Genomic DNA, 21,951 nt, shown 5'->3' with positions numbered 1-21,951 from the left:
TATTAGCCTGTTGAATAGCTTAATAAGCCTAGTATCATGATCCTGTTTTGCAATTCCCCACAAAAGAAGATCATCTATTATGTTAACTCTACCTTCCAAGCCTTCAGTCATCACATCACTTAAGATTACTGCCACAGATAAAGATATAACAGGAGACAGTCATAGAAAATTATATCTGCTCAAAGGGGTATTGAACGTATGATGCTTGATGCTTGGTGCTATCTTCACCCAGCTTACTCTGATGAAAGCATTGATTAGAATCTACTATTGATAAGAATCTTCTGTTAAGCATTACAGCAAGAACTGATTAATCGGTTTGAAGAAGGTAATGTTCCCTTTTGAACTATTTAGGTACTGAGACTATCTACATAGTCTAAGTTGCCTTGCTTCACAATTGCTATCATGCGATTGCACATCTATTTTAGTTTGCTTAACAATTACATCTTTGCATTCCATGCATTTCAATTTCTAATTAGTTCTATTTATAAGAGGTGTAGGAACATTTCTCGGCACATGAATAGCTGGAACTGCTTCAGGTGTATTTCTCTAAAAAGTCTAATCCAGAAAAGAAATCAGAATAAGTCCATAAAAAGTCTGTGAGATCCTGATTACTTTGCTCATGACTCCTAGAGTAGAATCCATTACCATATTACTGTTATTTCACTTGCTGGTAGAATTAGAATTAGGGTCTTTTACATTTCTAAGATGTTGTGGAAACTTCCTCAAAGAAACAAACATTGACATTATCTCTGTATGTTTTCATGCTGTCTCATCAGCTGCTTTTCATACTCTGATTCAGTTAAGCAATATCTGACCCAATGCCCTTAGTTTGTAGCCTTTATTTGTCAGAAGTTGACCAATTTCAGTTTTGACAATATTAAGTGCTGTTATATATATATATATATATATATATATATATATATATATATATATATATATGTATAAAAATATGGTTTCACTTCAAAACGTCGAAAACTCATAACATCTAATTTCAAAACAGCTAGACCATAAGATCGAAAATTCAAAACATCTAAAATTCATAACATCGAATTTCACAACACTGAAAATGTATAAAATTGAGTAGTGTATCATCAAACGTAAATGTTATAGTTTATTCAGTTAATTTGTATACAGTGTTTATTATGCCACACTGTATGTGATTTTAGGCCATACAGGTAAGTGATTTAGACATTATGTGTACATTCTTTATGGTGATCGCGATACAGTGGGGTTGAGAAATTAACTTTTTCTCACTGTAGTGCAATCTCAGGGTTGGTATATTTAATTTATGAGGGGGGAGGCAGAGCCCCACTTGGGGTGCATGGGGCTTGCCCCCCTGCACCAACGTAGTAAAAAGTATGTTTTTTTTCATTTGGTGTTGTTATAGGTGGAAGGGAAGGGAAGTAATTTATATTTGCTTTGTAGTTTTCGATGTTGTGAGAGTCAATGTTATGAGTTTTAGATGTTTTGAATTTTCGATCTTATGGTCTCACTGTTTTGAAATTAGATGTTATGAGTTTGCGAAGTTTTGAAGTAGAACTACAGATATATATATACATACACAAACACACACACACACACACACACACACATATATATGTATACACATATGTATAGCTATTTTTATTTATATATATATATATATATATATATATATATATATATATATATATAAGTGTGTGTGTGTGTGTGTTTGTGTGTGTTTATGTGTGTGTGTGTGTATAGGCTGTAACACAAGAATCAACACAATACTTCTTTGTATCAGAAATGCGTAGATTCTTTAGAAATACTGTTCAAAAGAAAACATTACTAGCCTTTAAACACTAACATTTGTTGTCAGTAAGGAATTTTTTCAGCTTTTTCCTGAAGGTGGAAGGATTAGATACATACATGTAGGCTGTTGCAGAAGCTGGTGCAGCTTTTCAAAGTGCTTTATCCCTTAATGTTACCTTACAGATCTATCAGGATACTTTAGAGTTAGGTACCCCGATCAGTGGCTCAAAGGATAGTGATGAATAGTATTGCTAGTTTGCATACAAACAAATGAAGTGGGTATTTTTCGATGCTGAGTGGCATAACTATAAGTGGATTTAGTCATAAGAAAATTGTAGCTGTTATTGGTAACCATATTGACCTATGCATGATTAAACAATGCTGCTTTCTTGTGCCAAATAGAGAAATAAAATACTAGACTTTATTAAAAGTAGATTTGTAGCAAGCGGCTGTTGCCAGGCAAAATTAAAGGCAGTGAGTGGTAGTGACTATGAAATTTGCCATAAGCACATTCACCCCTAAAGCTTTTCATCCTTCAGGCTTTAGAACACTGTTTTGTAGCAAACATTGAGATGCTTCAGAACTTTTTTGACTACAGTGTCTGTGCAACACCTAAATGAAAGGTTAGAGAGAAACTTTAAGTCTGAATATTTAAATCTGCATAACTGAGCCATCAGTGCACCAGCCAGTTCCTTGGTAAATAGAAATTGTGTCTGCATCAATGTTTGGCAAGCATAGTTGCAGACATGTCTGTATTAGTGCCATTGAAATATACAGTTCATACATCAGTTTAAAAAAGCAGAATTTTCTAAACTTAATTATAACACACACTACTGAGATTTTTGTCTGTAATTAAGAAAAGTTTGTTGCAATATTTATAAACATGAAATACTCATAGTTTATAGGAAGTCTCCCTGCCATGACCTTCATTGAACAAAGTACATTTCATGCTATTTGCACTATCAGACAAGTAGCGTTGCTCACATTTGCTTTGATCACTTCTGCATATGTGCAGAGTGGTGAGTTTATTAAGTTAAATGGTTAAATAACTCATTCTCATCACTGTTGACCAAACCTTAGCCCCTTCAGATTTTCAGTTATTTGTTACAACGAAGTATGAGAACTTGTGCTACAATCTGTCTTATATACTTAAAATGTAACAGGAAATAATTCTGGAGTCATGAGCATTGGAAAATATTCTTTGGCTGTTCAGTAAAACACAGATTTTATTTTTAAACCAGTTTGGTATGTACAAGCCAAGAGAAAACTTGGATAACTTTATTCCAGATCATTTCTGCCTGAGATATAGTTTTGCCTGTTTCAGTAGGATTACATCATCATCATCATCATCATCATCATCATCTTCTTCATCATCTTCATCATAAAGGATGATGTGTAGTTTTGGAAGTGTAAGTAGTAATATATTTATCACTGGTGAGGTGGGGTTTGGTAGATATATTTGTGTCAAACATGACATACATCTTAAAAAGGGATCCATGTGGTACACAGGTGAGGTTTTATCTTTCATGTTGACATTTAACAGCATCTGCAACATTAGCTGAAAATGTCACAGTCTGTGTTTTGCTGATTAGCCAAAAACATTCTCCAATTATCATGACTCCAAATTATTTCCATTACATTTAAGTTACTAAGACAGACTGTAGCTCAAGTTCTCATACTTTGTTATAATGAAGTTTAGAATTGCCTGCTTTTTTAAATTGATGTCTGAAAATTTACCCCTAATTTGCACAGTAGTACTATTCATTATAACATTAAACCAAGTAAAGTTTTAATGGCTTCAGCATTGTTTGCTTTATATTCCTCCTGCTACCACTGCTGAAGGACAGCTGTCTGAGTATCCTTTCGGTGCTATCAGACTAGCAGTAACTTTTTACACTAACATAAACTGTTAGTATTTCATACTTACAAATATTACAAACAATTCCTTAAATAGAGACAAAATCTCATTTATCACGAAAGCACTATAATAGCCAGTCTTATCCCCTGTAGCTCAGGGCCAGATATTATGAAATTCTCTTTAGTTCAGGGTCAGGTATTAGAACATCATATGAAATTCAGGGCCAAGTATTTAAACAAAACATCCTGTGTCGGTCAGGGCCTGGTATTAGAATATCCTCTGTAAGTCAGGACCAGGCATAGTAACATTCTGTGTAGTTTGTTGCCAGGTATTAGAACACAGTAAGTTAGGACAGGTATTACAACATCCTGTGTAGCTCCATGCCACGTATTACAACACCTTCTGTAAGTAAGAGCAAGGTATTGCAACATCCTGTGAAGTTCAAGGCCAGGCATTATAACACCCTCTTTAAGTCAGGACAGTTATTACAATATCCTGTATATATCAGTGCCAGCTGTTAGAACACCCTCTGTAAGTCAGAGCAGGTATTACAATATCCTGTATATGTCAGTGCCAGGTGTTAGAATACCCTCTGTAAGTCTGGGTAGGTATTACAATATCCTGTATACGTCAGTGCCAGGTGTTAGAACACCCCCTGTAAGTCAGGGCAGGTATTGCAACATTCTTTATTTTTCTGTGCCAGGTATTGGAATAATCCCTGTAACTTAGAACATGGTATTAGAACATCCTCTTTTGTTCAGGAACAGGAATTAGACTAATCACTGTAGCTTAAAGCTAGGTATTATAAAATCATTTATAGTCTAGAGACAGGTATCAGAACACCATCTATATTTCAGTGCCACGTATTAATGCATCCTGTGTAGTTTAGGGATGGATATTAGTGTATCCTGTGTTTTTATGGGTCAGGTTTTAGATATCATGCATAATTCTGAACCAGGTATTAGTGTACACAGTTACACCCACATTCCTCCACATGTGCCAGTTTGAATGATTTCTGGGCAATAAAACTCATCAGTAATTCTGGAAGTAACGAGTACTACTATAGGTTTCACTGGACCTTAGTAACGAAATACAAATATGTGCATTTTGTTATTTTAATTTGCAGTTCTTTTATCAGAGAATTGCAAGTTGTCCATCAGTAGGTTGGAAAAATACAGTGACAGCTGTTCATACCTGAATACTGCCTCCTGAAAAAAATGGTTTATGTACTAAAAGTGACTACCTCTGATTATGTTGCTATATCATTGTAGCTCTTGTTTGAAAGGTGTCAATATATTTCATGCTTAAAAGTGGTCAGTATTTATTTGCATAATAGATATTGACAGGTAGCCTGCCACTAGATTTGTGATTATCTATCATAAGAGCCCAGTGAAATTTCATTGCAGAATGATGAAAAAAGTTCAAAACAGCATTTGAAAATGGATTTTCTGTAGAAGTAAAGCACCCCCAACTACCTGTACTCTCTTACTTAAAATATTCAACTCTGCAGTCACTGCACCTTAGGAAAATGGGAAGTCTCCCGGTTATGACCTCCACTGTATAAAGTACACTTTATGCTATTTAGCACCTTTCAGGTCTCCTGCATGCACCACAGTGGTGAGTGAATAAGTTAAAGGTGGTAAATAACTCATTTTCACCACAGTTGACCGTACCTTAGCCCTTTCAGTTTTTCAAAACATAAATGGTATTTGGAATATTACTATGGGACAGTATTTTGGTATTTACTGGTCCAGATATGTACTTTGACATAAGCTGTTTGACTGCACTCTGACATTTAGTGCAGAGTAAATTCTGCATGCAGCTGTTCACAGTTTTTAGAGAACTGCTCTTTGGAATTTGTTGTAAAAATGGGTTCATTCTTCGGGTCAAAGCATTTCTGTCTAAACTTACTTCAGCACATATTTATTCAGGAAGATTTTCATAATTTTATCTCCATTCTTAATTGTTTAAATGTACTATGCACTGTTACTGAACTCTATTCATGTGTTTACTCTGGAAGCATCCAAGCAGTGTGTTATGTTTAATCAGATATGGAGCTAGTTTGTCCCTTGGGAGATGACTTTGACATTAGTTCCACATTCTTTACATTTTGCATTTGAAATAATTAGGTTATTATATTTAATTATTGGATTTTAACCATGTATCCATCCAAACTCATATAATTGACCAGGACTGAGCCATGGAATATGACAGGCTTTATGTGTGTAATTTCTAAACAAATTTTGACTTTTTAAAGCAGTACAATTATGTTTACATGAGTTATTGCTTCCAGTTTTTTAATTTATATGCCATTGCTGCTGGGCTTTACATTATCTGCTGCTTGAACAATTTCATAAAACGACAGTTTATGTTTAAAATTTTCACTGTATAATACAGTTTAAAACATTTAGCTGTAGACTATGAAAGACGATCCCTAGGATTCAGTAAACTCTATGTAGGCTTCACGCAAAGCCTACATAGAGTTTACATGTGTGCATAGTGTTGCATGGCGAGCAGCAGCACTCATTGCATATTCATGCCATGAACCACATTTAAATGTAAATAAGAGGGGTTTTGTGGCTGGCAACAATATTGTCAGCCAGGAAACTGTAAGCGAACATGCATAGCAATCCTGTTTAAGTCAAAGCATGATGGTTCGCGGTTTTGGGCAGAATGCCACACAGTGATCACCAGAGCTTAACAGGTGATAGTTTTCATAGCTCTCAATCTTTTAGTGCAAGATCTCTGGACAAAGGACAACAAAATGGGGGAACAATGATCCAGAAATAGGAACAGATTTGACATATTTGCTGTTTAGAAATGTGCTAGAATAACGAGGGTTTATGGTGAGATATATTTTCTGAAGAATTTGAAGTCTAAAACTCAAATGTATGTAATTATTGAGTCACATCAGTTCTGAGATCATCCCAGTGATATGGCAGAAAACCACAAATTTGATTAGAAATGCACCAAAAGATATATAAGGCAAAATACTGGACATTCTGTGAAAATCTGGATAGTTGACGGGTATGATAAGCATATGGTCCAAACACAGTACAGGACAGTGTATACAATGCAGATTATTGTGAAATCCCATTCCTGGCATTCTGTACTGAAGCTGTATAAATGATCTGTAAGGGTACATGGACTGCCATGTAAAATAAACACTCAGGGAAGTGAGTGTATTGAATAGGGACACATGAATTGTAGGAATGAACACAGGGAAAGAGGACAGGTGAAATAACCGAATGTATAGCAGATGAGGGCATGTCAATGGAAGTAGCAGCAACACCAATGCATTATCAGTATGGTACAGTAGGGACTGCACAGTGAAAATGTGTATTATGTGACTGTCACACAATGTGACATAACAATGGGGAAGGTGTCTGTGTGAGATAAGCATCCTTACATGAACAATGCAGAGGACATCTATCAGGGATGTTACAACAGCTGGGGTAGGGTGTATATTTTTATATCTCTCCTCTACCTAAAATCCTAGAAAAGTGTATACACACTCAACTGTTAAAATATCTCATCAACAATAACTTACTTGCCCCCACTCAACATGGCTTCTGCCCTGCACACAGCACTACCACTGCCTTACTTTCATTTAACAACACTAACAAAGCCTTAGATGCTGGTCTAATAACCTCTGTTATTTTATTGGATCTAATAAAGGCTTTCGATGTTTACCATGAGTTGTTCGAATGGTGAGTGTGCGAACATGAATCGGTCGAACACACTGTCCTCAGTAAATTAAAACATGAAATAATGTTAATCTAACATCAAAATGTCAAATGTGCTGCTGTAACTGATCACCTGCAATATGACGTTCTTACATGGTCATTTCTTTCTTACATAAGTCATGACATTGCCGGCAGTATAATGTAATTCACAGGGGAAATATGTCAACATTAACAATGAAATAACTAGCAAGCTACATACAGCGGAAAATGTCATGGTATGTCAGTATACTGTGTTGTGGCAGTACAACGCTTTGGACAAGTGACGTGCGCAGACTGTGGAAGGAGGTTGTGCTTCAGTGAGGAACAGGGAAGCAGCCCATTTCCTCACTGTAGTGCGATCTCAGAGTTGGTATATTTAAGTAGCGGGGTGTGGGGGCACAGACCCCCACATGGGGCCCCCTGCAAAATAGTAAAGATGAGCTGATTACTGTGGCTGGAAGAGGGGAATGTCAGAAATATGGAATGCACTTTATCATGCAAACCATTTGCGACATTCCTCTCTTCCAATTTTTTAGGTTTAGATGTTATTTTTCGGTCAAATGCACATTTGATGTTAGTGCATTTGACCTTATCATGGTAAACAGCTTTCCATACAGTTTCACACCCTAAACTACTACTACAACTACAGTCTTTAAATTGCTCCCCACATTCACTGGATTGGTTCTCCCACTATCTTTCTGACAGGAAACAATCTGTCAAATGGTAGAACAAGTAATCCGAATATTTCCTAAACAAAACAGGAGTTCCCCAGGGGTCTATTCTTGGGCCAATATTATTTAACATTTTCATCAATAACCTCCACAAAGTTTCCTATGTTAGTACTCTAATCCAATACGCAGATGATTCTATGATAATCTCCTCTGCCAACAACCTGACAGACCTTTAATATCTAGTATAAAAAGCCTTCACTTCTATTGAATCCTGGCTAAATAATGCCCAACTTCTACTCAACCCCCAAAAAATCTAAACTCCTAATATTTTCATCCAAACACTTAAATCAAGGCTTCAAAATCATCTCACAAAATAATACCGAAATAGAACAGGTTGTTGTTCTTCTTTCGGCTTTTCCCAGTTAGGGGTCGCCACAGCGGAACTCCGGAATGCTAATGATTGGCAGTAGATTTTTATAGTGCCAAGGTGCCAGCCCGATGCCCAACCTTCAACAAAGGCAGGCCTATTCACGCATGTCTTTCGAATGCCACTTGACCGCGGGGAGGACATGCAGAAAATCATCAAAACTTCTGTGCATCACAATTGATGGCAAACTCTCCTTCGATAATCACGTTCATAATTTAATCAAGAAAACCCATTTCAAACTTGGTAAACTATACAGGCATAAATATTTTATGAACACACCCACCATGTTAAAACTGGCCAACTGTCTTCTCCTCCACAATCTTCTTTATGGTAGCCCTATTTTTACCAACATACATACAACACTTAAAAATAAACTACAGTCCTGCTACTATAAAATAGCAAATTTGCCTGCAACATGCCAACTCAAATCCATCATTGTCTTGCCTTAAAAATTATAAACTGGCTTAACTTCTCCCACAATCTACAATACACCCAACTAACTCTTACCCACAAACTACTAAATAACCCCAACTTTTACCCCTCTCTTCAGACCATCCTACATACATACACCCCTGCATGTAATCTTAGGTCCTCAAGCAAACAGCTCCTAAGCAGATCCAAGCCCAACAAACACTCTGGACAAAACCTCTATTCCTTCATCATCGCCAAAGCTTGGAATTCACTCCCCTCTTCCATTACTCATACAGACTCTTTAAAAGCATTCAAAACTGCACTAAAATCCCATTACCTCAATAATCAAACATGTTCCTGCAACAACTCACCTAAACCTCCTTAAATAGGTCACTGTCTCTGTCACTAGCCTCCATCAAATAATGTCCTTTAACTCATACACCGTTGTTTTTGGTCCCTAATTTTTTTCTTTTACTAAACCTCTAGAGCCTATTATTCTACATGCTATTTTATCTGCTTTTGCAGCAGCTTTATGGACCAAAAAAATGAGAGAGAGAGAGATGTGAATGTTGTTTATACATGCCAGTACAAAACTGCTTATAGTTTCCATACTGTAACTATCTTAAATTTCTGTAAATACTTGTAGATATGTATGATGTTTACTCGAACCGGTAACTGATGACTGATGTAAAATTTTAACTGCAAGTGATGTTCCTTATACTATGTATATAACTGCTCATATGATATGATGTTTTGTAACTTTTCTTGGAGCTTTTCTCCCCGGGCCTCCACTGAAAATGGGTTTCTGACCCAGTGGACTTTCCTGGTTACCAAATGTCAGTAGATAAATAAATATTTTGAACTATGCAAACTGATTTGCCTGAATATGAGTATAATCTCAGCAGAGGTCTCCAGCAAGTGGGCACAGGTAAAGGTTCACAGACATTAAACGAAGCATGCACAATCATGAGCAATATCAAAATACTACCCCAGTAATCCCATGTCTCCGACATAACATATGTCATTTAGACTGATCAGGGATGATTCTGCACAAACACACTTGTACAACTATTATGACATGTCCGCACTTTGAGAGCAATCAGGCACATTGTCCTGGCACTGTAACATCTGCTGGAGATGTTAGGAGGGACACTGCTATATGACATTATGATCAATACAGGCTAGTTAGCTGGTGTGCATGGCATATATATATATATATATATATATATATATATATATATATATATATATATATATATATATATATATATGGGTCCCCTTGACTTCATCGACACACCGAAACACCGACGCTAAGAAGACGGAGTCGAGAAGACCGACGCGACAGATGATCGACAATGTGAAATCTCGACAGCCGAAACACCGACATGGGCAACGTGTGAGCGCGAGTCGGTAAGTGTGCGATAGTGAGGGATTTAGCATAAGGGAGCGGACAGGTAAGTGTGTGCTAGTGAGGGATTTAGCGTTAGGGAGTGGACAGGTAAGTGTGCGATAGTGAGGGATTTAGTGTTAGGGTGCGGGAAAGGTGAGTGTGTGGTAGTGACGGACTTTAGGTGTAGTGGCGGGTTAAGTGAGTTAGGGTTAGGGTGCGGGTAGGGTAAGTGTACGATAGTGACGGAATGTATGTTTAGTGGCGGGTTAAGTGAGTTAGGGTTAGGGTGCGGGTAGGGTAAGTGTGCGGTAGTGTCGGACCTTAGGGTTAGGGTTTGGGTTAGGGTTAGTGCATGTATAGTTGTGTGTAATGTGTAGTTTACGTTTTGTGTGTCGGTGTTTTGGGTGTCGGTGTTATGGTGTTCGGTTTTGTAAGTTGTCGGTTTTGTGCGTTTTCGGTGTTTTGGTGTCGTTGTTTTGAGTGTCGGGTTTGTGGCGTGTCGGTGTTGTGATAGGGATCCATATATATATGTGTGTGTGTGTGCATCACCAGAAAAGGTATCACACATGCATCTGATGTAACGACTTGATGGGGGTTCCACACCATCACACAGTAATGTTTATGCCACAAAAAAGAATTACCTAGGTATGACCAATAGGATGTGTGACAGCTCACTGTGACAAAGGTAGTACACTTCAGTTACACATCACTGGAAGATGTATAGGGAGGTACATGAAGAAGGGTGCATTGTACTCAAATATCGATGTGAGGAAGGCTGTGAACTATGTTGGTATTATGGTCTCTGATGTGGATGTCTTTCTCATACTCAGTACTTGAGTTACATACAAGGGAATAGTTAGCACTGCGACCACATGCTGGTGGACTTTCCACTTACTGTCTACCCCAGGACACACTTCACATACCTATTGGTCTTATTATAAGGTGTGATGTCTACATTATATTTGGGTTGTGTGTTTGTTTTCCTGATGTATCAAATCCCCAAATGTTTTATGTCATTGCAGATGTCATGGCTGTGGCAAGAGTCATTGGTGTGTTTTGATACTGTCTGTATTGTACTAATTACACAGTTGGAGTCAATGATTGCCCACAGTCTGTAGTCCTTCAGACAGCTGTCTGGACACAGGATCTGTTGGCCATCTGTGATGTCTGTCACTTAAATAATGGACAGGAAAGAGCCTAGCAGACAGCCCTGATGTACAGACCTAATTACTGGACCTGAGATATAGGTCACTTTACACATGTCAACATATTTAGATGCCACATATGTGATACGGTGGTCTACCCACTTGGTGGTATAGGTGTACAGTATATGGCCATTCTGACAGTGTTCAGTGAATACATCAGTGTGGATTTGTGTCAAATACCTTGGGCTTGTCAAGTTCAAAAGGATGATAGTGTTGTTGTCATGTATGCCCTCAATGACCTCTGTGAGGACATCTAACAGATGTAACAGACATGATGTAGCATTAACAACTCACACAGGTCTGTTGCACACAGCCACAGATGGGCTATCTCTAGTGTCCATTTAGAAAAGGTCCATGATGACATGTTGGTCTACCTCACAGATGAGGAGAGCTAGGATGTGTCTATGCATGCATACATTGGGTGCTGCTCCCCCCAACTCATATGGATGCATGTTGATGCACAAACCTTCTGTAGGAACATAGTCTGTGTGGAAGGTGTGTTGAAGTGTATAATTCAACAGTCTCAGTTAGGTGTATGTGATGAGTCATGTGATAGGTGATCTGTGATGTTATCACAGCCCACTGATTCTGTATGAAAGGCCAGAATGAAGGTAAGACATTGAATACTGGCTAGTTTCAACTGGTCTAGGGTTTAAACACCATCCACCACATAGGTAGCATTAAGAAACTCTTCCAGCTGGGTAACCAATTGACTAACTGACAGAACACCCCAGGGATCTGTGCTTGGCCCTTTACTGTTTGGAATCTATGTCTTGACAGTTCAGTCTACAGTATATGGCCTTTGGCTTACCATGTTTGCTGATTCTTGTATACTGGGTGCAATCCTAGAGTCTACCTATGATGATAACATACTACAGGAGGGACTAACACAGACAAATATTTAATGACAAGAGCCACACAGTCTACAAATAAATACAAAAATGTGCCTTTATTTTGGCCTTCTGAAAAGTGGAATTCCCTGATAATTACAGCATTGACAATAGTCCTGCTATGCTAAAATCCAGTGATGCAAGCATTGGGAACAGACATACATAGTAATTTGAACTGCAACCACCAAGTATCCACACTGGTATTGAAAGCCTATGTTGTGCACATCATAAGTCACACCATTGTATTCCAATCTCAGGATTATATTACAGCACTATACTTGAACCTCATCAGAACACTAATATAGAGTATAATGGTCTCTTTTGCATGTACCTTACCAAACACATGCAGCAGCTTGAGAGAACTTAGGGATTACTCACCAAGAAAACACAGTGCCTGCAGTCTCTGACCCTGCCCTAGTGGAAATAGTGCACATCCACAAATCAGATATAGCTGATGATATCAGCATTGCATGGTGAGGAGAATATGATAATAACAGTGTCCCACATGCTGGTGTAAAAGGCTCTATGTAATGTCACACAAGCGCGCATGCACACACACACACACACACACACACACACACACACACACACACACACACCACAGGTGACTGCAGTGAGAACAGAACCCCTACTGATCTAAGTACACAGACTGCAAAACTCTGTATTTAAGGCAAGTGCCACAGCTCAAGTCTGACTTGGGGTGTTTCAAACAACACTTTATAGTTGATGACATCAGCAGTGGCTGGTGAGAATATGGCAATAACAGTATCCCACATGCTGGTGTAAAAGGATCTCTGCAACATCAAGCAACGTCACTCACTCATACACACACACACACACACACACACACACACACACACACACACACACACACACACACACAGTTGACTGCAGTAAGAATAGACCCTCTACCTAGCTAAGTATATAGACTACAGAACTCTGTATTTAAGTTGACTGCACTGAGAATAGAACCTCTAATTACTGAAATACACAGAATGCAGAACACAGTAATTTATGCTAGTGTCATGGCACAAGTCTATCATTTACAAGGCTGCAGGGCAACTTATAGTGGATGACATCAGTAGGATATGTTGGAGAGAATATGTTAGGAGGCCTGCATGAAATGGATGTGTAGGCATGTACAAGTATCAAAATACTGTCAATCCATGGGAATGGAGCAGTAACTGTAGGAGACACACGTCTGCTCTATATCAGTGCACCCAGTTGACAGTCATCTGCAAACCTGGTAAGCCACAGGCCATCTACCTTTCTCTGGACTTCAGAGAAATAGTTCCCAAACAGGTGAGAGCCCAGCACAGATCGTTGTGGTATTCCATTTGTAAGTGGTCTAGTGATGGAGGTGCAGTCCCCAACTTTGACAGTGTACATTCTGTTGGTGAGCCAGTTGGCTATCCATCTAGTAATGTATTGGTTAAACCCAAGATGGGAAAGTTTCTCCATGATACCTGAATGGGGGATAGTCTCAAAGGCCTTGGATAAATCAACATAGGTGGTATGTCCTGTTATCCCTCATCCAGGTCTTTGGGGTCATTATCAAAGAAGTCCACTAGGTTTAATAAGCAAGATCTACTCTTGACAAAACCAAAATGGGTCGGCCAAGTGTGTTGAAGGTCACCTATGCCCTTGTGGCTAAGGTTCATGATGATTCCTTCCATAGCCTTGCAGATAAGGCTGTTTAGGCTTGTGGGTCAATAGTTCTAGTTCTGCATGTTACCAGGTCGATATGCATTGCATATCACGCAACATATTAATTTATGTATTGTAGTTAATATATTTGTGAAAAAAGTACAGAGACACAAGGGTTGCAGTGCTTAGGGGGAGGCAACATATGGCTGTATTGTAAATATGTGGCATATTGTTAGATAGGGCCTTCAATTTGTTATATTTCCACATGTAATTTAATTTCATAAACAGGAAATGGACAATAAACAGCACTAATACATAATAATAGTTAGTTTTCCATAGCACAGCAAGCAGCAGGTTTGCACAACAGTTGGCAAAGTGTTTGCACATGCGAGATACACATTTCCATTACTTTCACTGTTTGCGTGTAGTTAAGCAGTGAGCAAACACACAACACTTTGCTAAAGTCTGAGAGTTAGTACTGAGTCTATGAAACACATCTGCTGCTTAACTGACTCTGTAGAAGCAGGTGCAAATGCATTGACACTTTTCTTTTGGAGCCCAAATGACACTGGGTTTGAATCCATGTGTATTTAATACTTTTAAATAAACATTGATAATGCAATGACATGAATAGTTTATAGTACATGTGTTAATGTGTGTTGGCACAGTATACCAGGGTTAAAAAGGCATTCTGCAGAGGTAACCATTGTAAGATTATGCTCAACAGGGTTTTAAGGTTGAAAGTAATTCTGTTACAAATATGTAACATAAATAAGGTATAAAATAAAGCTTGCTTAAATGCAGAAACAGAGTTTAGTAATATGTGATCAGCATCCATACTAAATGACTGCGGCTTGAAAAATAAGGAATCTGCTGAACAGACATTTTCCCTTATTGATAGCCTAGTGGAGCAGATGTGTGGCCAAAGTATTGGGCTGGTGTACATTCTAAAGCAAATAAACAGTACTGCAGTATACTACAGGGGGAGGGGCACTCTCTCAGTTTTACACTGACTGTATAAGCAGTACTGCACAAGGGTCTAAAATAAAGCTACAGGAAGAAATATCTCATTCCTTCTTGACAATACTCTTTTAGGGGGGAGGGAAAAACAGGTGTTAGTGTATTAGAAATACTGGCAAACTGGATTAAACCTGACAGGATAAGATATTTTACAAGTTGTTAATAGCCATCATAATGGTTATTATTGTATTGTTTAGTATTAACTTTTAGCAGAATCCAGCCAGCAAGACTGAGTGTCTTAAGAAGACTTCACATCCATCACAGTAAGCAGCACCATATAATTTTTCAACCATAGCATCGTGCAACTGCTCACTGTAGCTTGGCATTGCAATGGCAATGCCAAACTCCACACAAACATATAGGCCAAAAAGTGAAGTGATCCATTGCTTTTTCTGCTACTTATGTATGTTGTGTGTGATTCCATTTTTTGACGAGATTATAGGTGTTAAAATGGGGAAGATAGGAAAGTGGTGAAATGGGGAGCTAGCAGTGAGAAATAACAAAGGGAAAGGAATACAGGAATGTGTAGGAGGGAGGTAGGAAAGAACTATAGCTATCCATTTCCTCAATAGTAAAAAGTGATCATATGTGCAGAATATTAGCTGAATTTGGGCTGTCACCTCTAGGGAGAGGGGTGACAACAACCTAATCATATTCTATAGCCAATTGGACTAAATCAATTGTACATGTGTGTGTGTGAAATGGAGAGGCATGTATGGAACATTTTTTTTGTTTTTGTTTTTGTTTTTTGTTTTTTATATGGGACAGGTGCCCATTTTTTTAATTCAGTAAGAGAGGTATGCTGGGTAAGGGAAGTAGGCATGTCTGGATCAGGTAAGTTAGGTAAGTGAGGAACCAAATGCAAACAGACAAGACAAACAAAACAAGAGACCGGGATGATGAGGGACACAAAAGGTTGGGGGATACCATGATTGGGGTGAGGGAGGGAACAAAACAGGGACATGCCTGTCAAGCTTGGAAAGAGAGTGAGAATTGATTTCTCACCCACTGGACTGCCATCACTGCTCCTTACTTCATTGGCAGTGGGAGTGCTTGATATCTTCTCTTCTTATAAACCATAAGGGACTGCAGCCTCACAATCTGACATAGGCATACACCAGTGGTGTGCTGCATGACTCTACACACCAACCCTGACATTTCCCAGTGGGTGATGAAATCACCACCTCTGCCACTGCTCCTGGAGGGTACCACTGCACTGGCTTCCAGGGCCATATTACCAGAGGGCACAGGTGGTGCAGGGGCAGCAGAGGCAGTGCTACCAGGCTGGCTCCCGGAAATGCTGGGCATCGGTGCTGGAGCCAGTGGAGCAAGGGCAGGTTAATCCACTGGGGCTGGCCTACCTCGCTATGCTGTTAGCATTTAGTGATGTGGTACACATGGATGACATAGAGACATTTTGATGACACATAATAGAAAATAAAAACGAGAGATAAGGGTTGGGGTGAGAGAAAAAAAGAGATAAAATTAGTATCGTCAAATGTGACATATAATGCATTAACATAATTATACAGTTGTTTTATCTGAAGTATTACAATTAAGTATACATTCTAGCAGATGCACACTATACCACACATCGCTGAAAGTAATCCTTGAAATGTGCGTACATTGCACATATGCGTGTTCCAGTTTCACAGATTACAGTTTACAGCAGGGCATTTGTCCCACTAGTAGAGAGTTTTTAATTTAATATAAATAATAGTAAAGAAATAACAGTATTGTATTGTTATGAATCATGGTATTTGAACCCACAACATCTGACTACAGTCTAATATTTGAATCCTACAACTGATTTGTACTACAGACTAATTCAAGCATGCTTGCTTTTACAGTTGAGTTACACATGCTCAATTTGATACAACTGTATAAAAGATCCAAAAAGCTATATTTAACTTTTAAAGCTACAGTAACAGTTCTTTTCTGCTGCATACATGCCACTTGCTTCCCTCATTGTCTCCATTCGAGAAACATGAGCCTGCCAATTAAACTCATGTTCAGTGAGAGTTGGGAGAGAATAGAAAAGAACAGGAGAGCATTATGCATACCAGACTTTCCAATATTTAGCTTTATAATTCTTACAATTCCTCTCTTATTGCCATACTTATACAGCAGTCTCAAACTCATTCAACCAATGATTGAGGTTATCCCTTTTTCACCTATATACGTCATTAAAATGATGCCTACACTGCTCTCCAGTGTGTGGGATGCCAGTGGCACTGGACACAGCCTGAAACATACTATTTCACACCTCAGACTTGTACTGGGAGCCAGAATAGTCCCCCTGCAGAAGCCTTTGGCTGTGGTGCTTTACCAGGATTCCAGTAAATATCCTGGACTCCAGGACACCCCATCTCTGTGCCCTAAGTTTGGCACTTTCTTCTCCTCTAATGCCAACCATGTCTACTAGCCAAACTAGAGCAATGGAAACTGAAGCTCTCCTGCCAATTCCAATTTGGGTGATGTTAAGCCGAGAGCAGCAGTGCCAAGCTAGGAGGAATTAAATAATTGAAATTGGAAGGTTACCTGGCCTTAGTTTGAGGGGTGTCTACTGATGTAGACTGGAATATATATTGTAGATTGGAAGGTAACTGTTGTGAGAGTTATGTTTGCAGACATGCACTGGGGACATAAATGTAATGACCTGACAAATTTGGTTTTGCCTTTAAACACTGAGGAAAATAGATTTTTACAATGTGGGATTCAAACCTAGGCATTAGGGACAAAACATTTTCTTCTACAGCATTGATTTTTGATCTTTGCCACAGAAGAAGTGCTGCTCAGATGTAGTCAGGAATCATACATAAATACAGGTGACAGTTTGAGCTTTGACATATGTATTTGTGTGGCCTAACAAGGTTATTGGATATAGATCCAGTTGCATATGTGTCTTATGTAATTGTGAAGGCTATGAAGTCCAGATAGCAGAATTATACTTACAGAAATATAGTACATAGTATACCCTCAGTCATATATCTGAAAACACAATAATGCTGTCTCATCCCTCATATATATATATATAGATGTATATATATATATATATATATATATATATATATATATATATATATATATATATGTAATTCATATCAGCTCCACTATTTGAAAGTGTTATACGTGAGAGTGAATACAATGGAAAGTGAAACAACAGTAAAAATGTATGGAATATCCTGTATGAGAACCCGGGACTATGTGTATGGCAGTCCTACAATTACACCTGAAAACATGAGGCAATCCCAATGGTGAAAAAAGCAGGAAACAGTTGATTCACCCTATCAGTTTAATGTAGAATAAAGACACAATAGACACGAAGCGCTTTTCGTCTTGTGGATACAAAGATTTCTTCAGATGTAAAAAGCCGAATGGGTTGGAGAAGAACATTTCGTTTCATTTGAAATTGGTTGATCACTTCAATAAGCAAGGTTTACAGATGTTGAATATTATGAAGAAACACTACAGCCAACACATAGAAAGTCTGGCCCCTAGCATTATTTCTCTTAACAATTAAATAAAAAATCATAGAGACTTCAGTAGGTACCAGTTTGAATACAATAGGATTTTCAGTAGTATAGACCAACTTATTGAAAAACTCAAAACCACTAAACAAAAAAAAAAATTGAATCGTGACACCTTGGCCTATCGTAATAGGATGGCCTACCCTGACCCACCAACCACTAAAAGCTGGAAAGAGGCCAATAGGAAGATGGATAATAACTATGAGGAGCAACAACATGAGTTCATAACACCAAACATCAACGAGGATGAACAAATTGACGGCATCAACGACCTTCACAACATTTGGTCACCAGTGGTTACAAAAAGTAAGGTACCTAAGGGGAACAATCCTACTAATAACAGAAACAACCACCAGAACAACAACAATGCAGGAAATTTTTGGAGGGGACAGAACGTTTGGCACAATACACATCACACAAAATGAGTACAGCCCAACAGGTACCCACTGAAGAACAAGACATAGACATCGAAGTGAACTTAGAAGATCAGCATACATTGTGTAAAATTTTACACAATACAACAGGTGACTTTAAAGTGTATAAATTTTCATCAGTATTTATTGATAAAGTTTTAATTGACTTATTCGCTAAGGGAACTACTTTTGTTCCAACCACATATTTAAATGTTGCACAAGCCATTATTGACATAAAATGTTTAGTGCGTAAAGCTAATTTTAGACTTATGTTTCAGAACAAAACATCGCAACCTAGTGCAAAATTTAAAATACCAAGCACATATAATCCACCACTGCATCCTGTGCTTGCTTTATTTGAGAATATCTGTGAGTTGGATGTTCGCACTCTGAAGCAGAAAAAGGGCAACAACAGACCACATCACATGTGTAAGGAAGAGAGGGAAACCTTGACCATGATCCGTTCTTGTAAAGTCAGGTGTATGAAACCTGACAAGGGAGATGGCCTAGTAATCATGGATTTGTGGGATTATGAAAACAGGATGCATGGAATATTAGATAACGTAACATACCAACCTGTCTCACTGAATGAGGTAAGCACAGCCTCTAACAGAATTAGAGGATGCATAGAGGAATTCTTTATAGACAACAGAATAGACATACAAATATATAACTACATGATTATCCCTTGCTCAAAGATACCACTGTTATTTGGTATCCCAAATATACATAAGGACACCATGAATCCACCAATGAGACCTTTGGTTGATGGACGTAATTCCATAACTTATGGTTGTGCCAAAGTCATCGATCATATCCTCAAAAAATACGTGAATGAAATTCCAACTATTTGTAAAGATTCATGGTCTTTTTTGGAACAAATTAACAACTTGGATTATGAGCAAGAATACAGGTTCTTGACAATAGATGTAAAGGACCTGTACACCTCTATACCACACCAAACAGGTATTGAATGGGTAACGTTATTCCTAAAGTCAAGAGGGGCAAACGACTCAGAAATCTCCCTGATAGGTGAATTACTAGATTTCATTCTATCAAACAATTTCTTAATGTTTGGAAAACAATACTATCTCCAGAAGGTAGGTGTCACCATGAGGTCTCCCTGTGGCGGTGGTTTTGCCAACTTAGTCATGGCAAAATGGGAAAATGATTTTATCCAAACAAAAGAAAATATTCAACAACAAATCTACTTTTGCAGTAGATTTTTGGATGACATCTTTATCATTGTCAAAGATGATCATACTACAGCCCACCACCTGGTGTCATATTTCAACAACACCACTGACTTTTTGAAATTCACACATCACTATGATGACGATAAAATATCTTACCTTGATGTACTTCTAAGGAAGGATAAACAGAAAAAAAGGATACTCTGCTATAGTATACAGAAAGGAAACATATTCTAATTCCTTTTTGCATTTCTTCAGTAGTCATCCTTTCTATCAAAAGCATGTAGTGGTTAAAGGCCAGTTGGTGCGAGCAGCTAAGATGGTCACAGAGGTATCCGATTTTAGGGTAGAGTGTAAACTCCTGAAGTGTATGTTTCTGAGTAGAGGTTACCCTTCTAAGATAGTAGATGAACTCACACATGAAGTTACTCTTAAAAGGGACAGAGGAATATACCAACCCTTACTACAGTTTAAAAGTAACCCCCCTAATACCCAGTTTGACAATGAGGTTAGGGAAGTGGTTTTATTTACTATAATAAACAACAACAATTTCCACTTAAGTTTGGTTACCACATTTTGCAGAGAAACTAACAGCTTTCTACACATAGCAAAAAAGAACTGGGGGTTAATAAACAATAACCCAGTACTCAGTGAAATTCTAGGTCTTCAACCTAGAATAGTGTACTGTAAAGGATCAAACTTGAAATATTTATTGGAGAATAAACTGAGTGATGGAAACCAGGGCATATATAGATGTGGTATGTGCTCACAGTGCAAGGTAGTAGATTCAACAACCACTTTCATAATAAGGAACACCAAGTACAGGGTGAAATCCAGATTTGACTGTAATTCCAAGATGATTGTGTACTTGGCCAGGTGCAAAGGTTGTCCAGCTTACTATATTGGTAAAACTGAACGTAGGTTCAAGGAGCGCATCTATGAATATCAGTATACCATCAGTAAAAGTAAGCTTGACAACACACTGGCCAAACATGTAAACGACCACAGTACACATAACCTTGGGTACATGGTGATAGACCATATTCCATATGACCCAAGAGGTGGTCCCAGTACTCTCTTGCTAGAAGTTAGAGAGTTATACTGGCAGATCTTAATGAATGCATATAATTACCCAGGACTAAATGAAATGTGTACTATAGCCAGTGTGCTTAAGCTTAAGGCTCAGGATAGGTAAACGAGTATTAACAACAGAAATGTAGTAATTGATTTAAAGATGTACTAGGTAACTATGTCTATGTCTTTTGGCATGCAGAATGCACGGGTTTATTTTAAACAGTAGGTTTTTAAACCATTAGGTAATCTTTTTAAAATATGAGTTATCTCAGAAAAATATGGTCAGATTTTACATGTGAACACATAGGAACGTAGGTTAAACTATAATTACTTACACACATTTTTTCCATTTTTGTTGTTTTTATAAGTAGTAATGGTACTAGGTACCAATTTGTTGTGTACAATGTAGTAATATTTGTGGTGAAAGTGCTTTTGTAGACAACAACAACATCACAATGAAAGGTGTTTTGTCACCTTAATTTAAAACTTCACTCACGGGTAACTTGTATTGGGTGGACTGGGACCACATGACTAGGTATTGCTGGTATTTAAAACATTTTTAAATGTGGCTTTTTACATCTGAAGAAGTCTTTGTATCCATGAGATGAAAAGCACTTCATGTATATTGTGTCTTTATTCTACATTAAACCGATAAAGTGAATCAACTGTTTCCTGCTTTTTTCCCCATTGGGATTGCCTCACTTTTTCAGCAGTTTGTTTGCTC

The sequence above is a fragment of the Protopterus annectens genome, chromosome 2.part0, assembly GCF_019279795.1.
Source record: "Protopterus annectens isolate FY-2018-M chromosome 2.part0, PAN1.0, whole genome shotgun sequence".
NCBI lineage: Eukaryota > Metazoa > Chordata > Ceratodontiformes > Protopteridae > Protopterus > Protopterus annectens.
Note: the sequence above shows the minus strand (reverse complement) of the source record.